Raw genomic sequence first — 7,825 nt, 5'->3', positions numbered from 1 at the left:
ATTTGCTTTTTAGATTCCACCTGTAAGTGAAATCATATGGTATTTGTCTTTCTCTGTCCAATTTTGTTCACTGAGCATAATACCCTCTAGGTCCATTCATGTTGTTGCAAATGGCAAGATTTAATTCCTTTTTCTGGCTGAGTAATATTTCATTGTGTATATGTACCACTTCTTCATCCATTCATCTATTGATGGACACTTACGTTGCTTCTGTACCTTGGCTATTGTAAAAAATGCTGCAATAAACATAGGGGTGCATATATCTTTTCAAATTGGTGATTTTTTTCTTTGGGTAAATTCCCAGAAGTTGAATTACTGGGTCATATGGTATTTCTTTCTTTTTTTTTTTTTTTAGGGTTTTTTTTTTTTCAGGTGTACAACACAGTGATTCAACATTTATATACATGATAATTCTAGGTACCAGCTATCACCATACCAAGTTGTTACAATATTTTGACTATATTCCTTATGCTATACATTACATCCCAGTTACTTATTTATTTTACAATTGGAAGTGTGTACTTTTTTTGTTGTTGTGAGGGCATCTCTTATATTTATTGATCAAATGGTTGTTAACAACAATAAAATTCTGTATAGGGGAGTCAATGCTCAATGCACAATCATTAAACCACCCCAAGCCTAATTTTCTTCAGTCTCCAATCTTCTGAAGCATAACGAACAAGTTCTTACATGGAGAACAAATTCTTACATAGTGAATAAGTTACATGGTGAGCAGTACAAGGGCAGTCATCACAGAAACTTTCGGTTTTGCTCATGCATTATGAACTATAAACAGTTCAAATATGAATACTCATTTGATTTTTATACTTGATTTATATGTGGATACCACATTTCTCTCTTTATTATTATTATTTTTAATAAAATGCTGAAGTGGTAGGTAGATACAAGATAAAGGTAGAAAACATAGTTTAGTGTTGTAAGAGCAAATGTAGATGATCAGGTGTGTGCCTGTAGCCTATGTGTTAATCCAAGCTAGACAAGGGCAATAAAACATCCACGTATGCAGAAGATTTCTCTCAGAACAAGGGGGGTGAGGTTCTAAGCCTCACCTCTGTTGATCCCCAATTTTTCACCTGATGGCCCCCCTGCGACTGTGCCTGTCTTAGGTTGTTTCTCCCTTGAGGAATCTTACCCGTCTCTGGCTAACATATGGTATTTCTATTCCTAGTTTTTTGAGAAACCTCCATACTGCTTTTCATTGTGGTTGCACAGATTTACATTCCCACCAATTGTGCACAAGGTTTCCAGAAGGAGTGTTCTTTGCGAAGCTTTGGGAGAGGATACAATGGTTATTTTTGCACTTGGTAAAAGAAATCCACTCCCAGACATCCAAAGCAACTGAGAGAACCCGGTTATTCAAACTTCCAACTGGGTGTGGATGAGAGTGGTGGAATCATTCTGTTTAGTTCTCCTGACTCTGCCCATCCCGTTTCCCCTTCCCTTCCCTATAGACCTGGGTTTCCACTCATGGCTACCAACTCTTCTGTCACAGAGCAGTTGCCTAGTTGACAAAAAGAGAGTTGGGGAACTTGACCCACACTCTGCCTGCTGCAGGAGTGGGGAGGGGATGTCCCGGATGGTCAAAGTTCAGGCCTTGGCCTTGCTGCTTACTGCTTTTGCTCAGTCACTATTTAAGATACTTTTCATATTTATATATTTTGATTAGGTAGGAGATTGTGGGTAAAATTGTAATATTTCCAGAATATCTTGCCTGGCTTAAATTCATTTGCATATCAACAGGTGTTCCTCAGGGGTGGAGAGAGGTAGTTCATCTCCACATCAATGGGTAATTACCTGGGCAACTGAGGGCTTATCTGAACCTGAGAGGTTAGGGGGAAGCCCTTGCTTGCTTCTGCCTGAGTAGGAAGAGAGAGAAACAGCCTGGGACTGCAGTTTGTAAGCAATAAATGTGTTTTAAACTTTATTTCTCCCTTTGACTAATTTCTGTTTTAAAGGTATTTTGCCCCAGGATTTCCTCTCCCTGGACTTACAGAGATAAATCTCTTAAATCTCACCAGGCTGTTTGGAGCCCTTGTACTTCTGAGGTTCTATTGTCTGGGAACTTGCAGCCCTAGAATCAACAGAAACATGGCTGCTGCCACCAGTGCTGATTAGGAAGATACAGTTTTCAGGGCAGGACATTCCGGCTCAGGCTGAACTTGGTACCAAGCAAGTATCAGAAGGGATGACAAGAGAAAATCTTAACTCACTTAATGTTGAGTGAGGACAGGAATGACAACCAATTTATCCTCCCAAGGAAAAGGTTATAACGACTGACTACAGCCACAGGGAAGGCCATCAGAGAAGGAAAGTTGTCCATTCTTATGTCACCCTGGCATCCTAGACCGTTTGTCAGCATCACTTCTTTCCATCTTCATTCAACAGATATTCCTTGTGATTCTGTTGCATGAAGTCAAGCACCTACCCTGAGCTTATTACTATTACCCCATCACTTACTGTTGTTTTGTTCATTATGGCTACATATGCATAACATACGAGTTTCCATTTTTACATGTACAGTTCATGGTGTTAGTATATTGTTCAGCTGATCTCTGGAACCTTTCATCTTCCAAAACTGAAACTCTATTAAATAACTTCTCGTTGCCCCTCCCCTCAGCCCCGGGCAACCACCATTCTATTTTGTTTCACTACTTCAGATATATCATAAAAGTGAAATCAAGCAATATTTGTCTTTTTTGACTGGCTTATCTTACTTAGCATAATGCCCCAATGCTCATCCATGTTGTAGCATGCGTCAAAATTTCCTTCCTTTTTAAGGCTGAATAATATCCTATTGTTTACCTTTAAAAAAGAAAAACTGATTGAAATTTACTTTTTCTGACAAATTGCCAGTGTTCACTTCCTCCTTCTTCCCAACAGATGGCAGCATTCTCCGAGCAGGGTTGGCAAATTCCTGTGGGAAAGTGGGCTGAGCCTCAGGGAGAAGGGCGGGCTGTGTGGGGCTGCCCACGCTCTGCCTCGTTGGTCTTGAATCTCCCAGTTGTTTGTTCTTCCCTTTAAGGTATGAAACAAAAGCCTCTGCTTCAACCATCACTTACTAAGAGTTCATTATACACAACATTGCTTTCTCTTTTCTTCCTCACAACATCCCTCTCCTTGATTTACAGGAAAATGGAACCCACAGAGGTTAAGGGACTTGCCAAAGGTCACACAGCTTAAGTGGAGGTTCAGGTATTTGAGTTCATGGCCACTGTTCTTTCTAAAATCTGCAAAACTGTAAAATATATGTAAATATGTAAATTACTATGTGTAAATTGTTTTTAATGGGTTTCCTTCCTCCCTCCCTCCCTCCCTTCTTTCCTTATATTGAGCTCCTCTATGTTCTAGGCTATGTTTTATGTTGTAAGTCTGCATTCAGATATTTTCTATTATGGGTTCTTAAGGGATTGACTCAGATGCTTGTTAACTGACAGTGTCCCAAGAACTTTTCTTTTCTGGGAGTCTGGCTAGTCTAAAGTAGCAAGCTATGATGGACAGAGCTTTTCATTCATTTTGCAGGTCCACTAGGCCTTTTTTTTTGGCCTCAAACCATTTCTAGGCTGGCAGTCTCTTGACCCTCTCCCTCCAGTGCTCTCCCTCACGATCCCCAGCCCAGTGTCCTCTGAACAGAAGTATCCTCTCAGGGAGGAGGCAACCAATGGGAAGGCCCTTGGCTGGGAATCTAGAGGCTTGGGTGGTCCTGCAGAGCCAGTGATTAATCCTGAGATGGGGCAAGTCATCTGACTACCCCTTAGTAAAATGAGGGTGTGGAATTTGATGTTCTTATAACCCCTCTTCAATTCTGGTGATAGTAACACTCCTCTGCTGGGGACTGCTTTCTGGATGGCCTTGTGACCCAGCCTGGCTGATGAGATGAGAAACTGACTGGGGTACTTCTGGGACAGGTTTTCTTACTTTAAAAAGTGTCATAAGGAAGATACAATCCTTTACCTCCACTGGACATTTCATGTCTGGATATGACACCTAAAACCAAATCAGTCAACTGGCAACCATGGGGGTAGCTGGTCTGAGTTCCAAGCCAGTGTACCTAGCTGAGCAGAAGATGGCAACGAGCCTGGTCCTTATTGAACTGTCAGTAACTGCAGGGAGAGGAAATCCCAGGGCAAATACCTCTAAAACCAAAATCAGTCAAAATGAGAAATAAAGTTTAAAGCCCATTTATTGGTTACAAACTACCGTCCAGGGCTGTCTCTATTTCCTACTCAGGCAGAAGCTAAAAAAAAGACCTCCCCCTAACCTCTCAGGCTCAGATAAGCCCTAGGTTGCCCAGGTAATTACCCATTGATCTGGAGATGAACTACAGTTCTCCACCCCTGAGGAATGCCTGTTGATATACAAATGTACTAAAGCCAGTTGAGATATTCTGGAAATACTACAATTTTACCCAGAGTCACTGAGTTAGCCAACACCAGATCTGCTCTAATTCAGGATTTCTTGTTCTGTGAGCTAATTGATTTGTCCTTATTTAGGCCATTTTGATTGGCTTTTCTTTTATTTTCAAACAAGATTTGCCTAATTGATAGTTACCTTAGTTTTTTGGGTGTTGTTATGTGATCCTCACAGTTTGAAGACCCCTTTCCTAAGGAAGTCCAGGTGTTTTAAAATTATAATCTGGGAGCTAGAGTTCATCGTTCATCTACTCATTCATTCAACAAATACACTGAGAACCTATAATCATGTGTTTTTTTAATTCTATGACACATTTTCCTCTGCCACAACTCAAAAGTCCCAGCACCAAAATGCACAGAATGTGTGACAAAAGTCTGGTGGAAAAAATCCCCCCCAAAATCATGGAAGATGCTCTTAAGAAATAAGAATCACATGGTGTGGGGGGAGGCAGTTTATCATATACATTTGGCAGCACTTGTGATATTGCTGGATCCACAGCACTATAAAGCTGGCTTAGGAGCCCAGCACATATGACACTTAGCTCTTCTATGGATTCTTTTGAAAAATGCTGCATCATCAACACTCCTGATGCTGCAGAGGGTGGCAGCCTGTGAAAAAAGATGGTCATGGGTCACTCTCAGAGATGAGTCAGATTTGGAATGAGAAGAAATTCTAGAAATACCTTAGCCCCCTTTTTTCATTTCTATTTCCCATTTTATCATGCACAAGAGTGATTTATGATGAAAATCTAAGACTCACTAAATCTAAAAGCTCTCTCAAAAAATGGAAAAACAATTCTGAGCAAATATATAGTGTCATACTTAAATTGGTAAACCTTTAAATTTCTTATCGGTACATAAAATGATGGTGTGCTTTGTTCTCAATGGTGTCTTAAGTTGGATGATAAGTACTGGGTGCCAAGTACTGCTCTGGGGCCAGGGAGACAGCACTGAACAAGTCAAAACCCTGCTTGTTTGTGCAGATTGACTTGGAGAGTACTTTTCATGTCTTTCAGAGACCTATAGGACAGCCACTTTAGGCTTCCAAGGTTGCCCTGAGGTTGTAATCTCTTGCCATCCATAAGGATTTTCCCTTTTTATTATGCCTGGAAGTGGCCCAGAGCACCTCTGTTATCATTTGATTGGCTGAAACTCTGTTGCTTGGCCACATGCCCCCAGCAGGGGAGTCTGGGAGGTGAAGTCTGGCTGAGGACCAAGGGGAAAAGGTGACTGTGGATGCTACTGAGTAGCCAGCAGTCTGTGCCACATGGTGCAAGCAAAGCTGTGGAAGTAGGGGAGAGTCCAGGCAGCCCAGAGCCTCCACAAAGGAAACAAAACAAAAACACCAATCGGTGTCCCGCCATAGTCTCCCTGGGAATGGTGTCCTGAATATCAGACACATCATTGAATAGGAACATGTTTATAATTCAGAGTATTAGCCCCATGGATAACCAGATTTTGATAGTAGATCTGGTTTAAGCCTCTCCCTCTCCTTCCCAAACGCACGTGCGCACGCACACACTGGCTTGGCTCCTACTGGTGGGAGATCTTCAGGAAAGGGAGGAGAACTGAGACTGGGGCTGCCCTCTCCCCCTGGTGACAGTGCAACGCACTTCTCATTGGCAGTGGCCTGGCAGTGGTTTGGGAGCACCAGGAGGAGAGCGCATGCCCAGTGAGGTGCACACAGCTTTGAGTCCCCTCTCCGGACCAGCTTTGTGACTCGCTTCCTTCTGCCTCTCCGCCTGTCTTCGACATGAACCATTTCTGTCACTCCCTGAATCCTATGACATGTTCCTGAGTTCCAGGCCTTTTAAGCCTTCACTCTCTCTTCTTGCTCTCTGACAGATCCCAGAGTGAACAGAGGTTGGAGACAGGATGCATTCTCTCCATTTTAGAGCTTTGCAAGGTAGGGCCCAGGAAAGGGATTTCCTCGGATGGGACCGAAGAAGGGATGGGAGGTACCTGAGAAGAATTCAGTGGGAGGAGGGGCCTGTCAGCACTCTGCTGGTTGCCATGACAGAGTACTTTGGCTTGTTGGACTGAGCAGTACTCTGAATCAAAGTATTAGCCACAGGAACCGCAGGAACCAGGGCCTCGGGGCAGAGAACTGAGAACTCTGCCACCGGGGTGCTGGTTTTCTCGCTGCTTCATCTTGCTTCTCTTTGTGTGTTGGCCTTGCTCTCTCCGGCTGCAAACACCTGGGGGAGGTCATGACCTCTGGCAGCCCCAGCTTGATACCCTAGAGGAAAGGGAGAACTCCTTTCTTAACATTCTCTGTGTTCATCCTATAATTAATTGGTCAAGAAACTCAGGTTAAATGCCCTCCACTGGGTTAAATCACTGTTGTGGATGGGGAGAATGGGGATCTGTAATTGCCCAAGTAATCCACCAGTACAGGGTGGGGGAAAACATGTGCAGAGGGTAGAGCCGGAGGCGTGCATGTGTGTGAGTGTGTGTGAAGTGCAACCTGCTGGTACGCTTGCCTCAAGGGGTGAGCAGTGCTGAGAAGCAGGAGGCAGCGGGACCACATTCTGGCTGGGCTCCCGCGGTTTCCTGAAGGCTGGGGTCAGCGACGGTTGTCATGGCGACAGGCTGATGGGCAGGTCTTAAGGAAATGTCTGAAGCTGGATTGTTTCGAATATTTGCTTGTAAACGAGTCCTCTCTCTTGGTGAGAGCCAAAGAAAGACAAAGTCCAGCTATATGGATCATCTCACTCTTGCGTGGAGGGGCCGGGGCAGGTGCCTGTGGGTCGAGTGTGAGTCTCCCTCCCTGGGGTGGAGGAGCATGCCAGGAGCCGCACAGGAGGAGAACGTGGGACTCTTCTGAAACAATCTTGTTAACCGCACACAACCACTTTTCTGCAGAAGCGAACCCTTACCAGGTGTTCTAGATCGCGGGTTGCTCCTCCAGGTGTCGCGGGAGCGCGTTTTGCTCCCCACAAGCACTTAGCAGCTTGCAGGCAGGGACTGCATTTCCTGTACAGCCTGTCCCTCCAGGGAGTCTGCTGCAGCTGTCATCTCCAGTCCCGCGAGGGCTTCCTGGAATGGGGACTGGCTGCCCAACAGTGAAGACAGGTACTGTGGGGCTCCTTGCCACTGACAGCACGCGTTCGCCTCCACTCCCTCAGCTGCCCGCCCACCTCGGTCACCCCACGAGAGAACAGGGTTGGTGCTTTTACAATTTCCACTTTATTTGGGGGCTAATTTTTGAAATATAGTTGATACACAATATTATATTGGTTTCAAGTATACAGTATAGTGATTTGACAGTTATCTACATTACTAAATGTTCACCTCAACTACTAGTGTAGTTACTGCCAACATAGAATAATACTACAGAACCATTGACTATATTCTCTACCCTGCATTTTCATCCCCCTTGACTAATTTATATT

The sequence above is a fragment of the Manis pentadactyla genome, chromosome 11 (genome assembly GCF_030020395.1).
Source record: "Manis pentadactyla isolate mManPen7 chromosome 11, mManPen7.hap1, whole genome shotgun sequence".
Classification (NCBI taxonomy): Eukaryota; Metazoa; Chordata; class Mammalia; order Pholidota; family Manidae; genus Manis; species Manis pentadactyla.
This window is presented reverse-complemented; position numbering follows the sequence as displayed.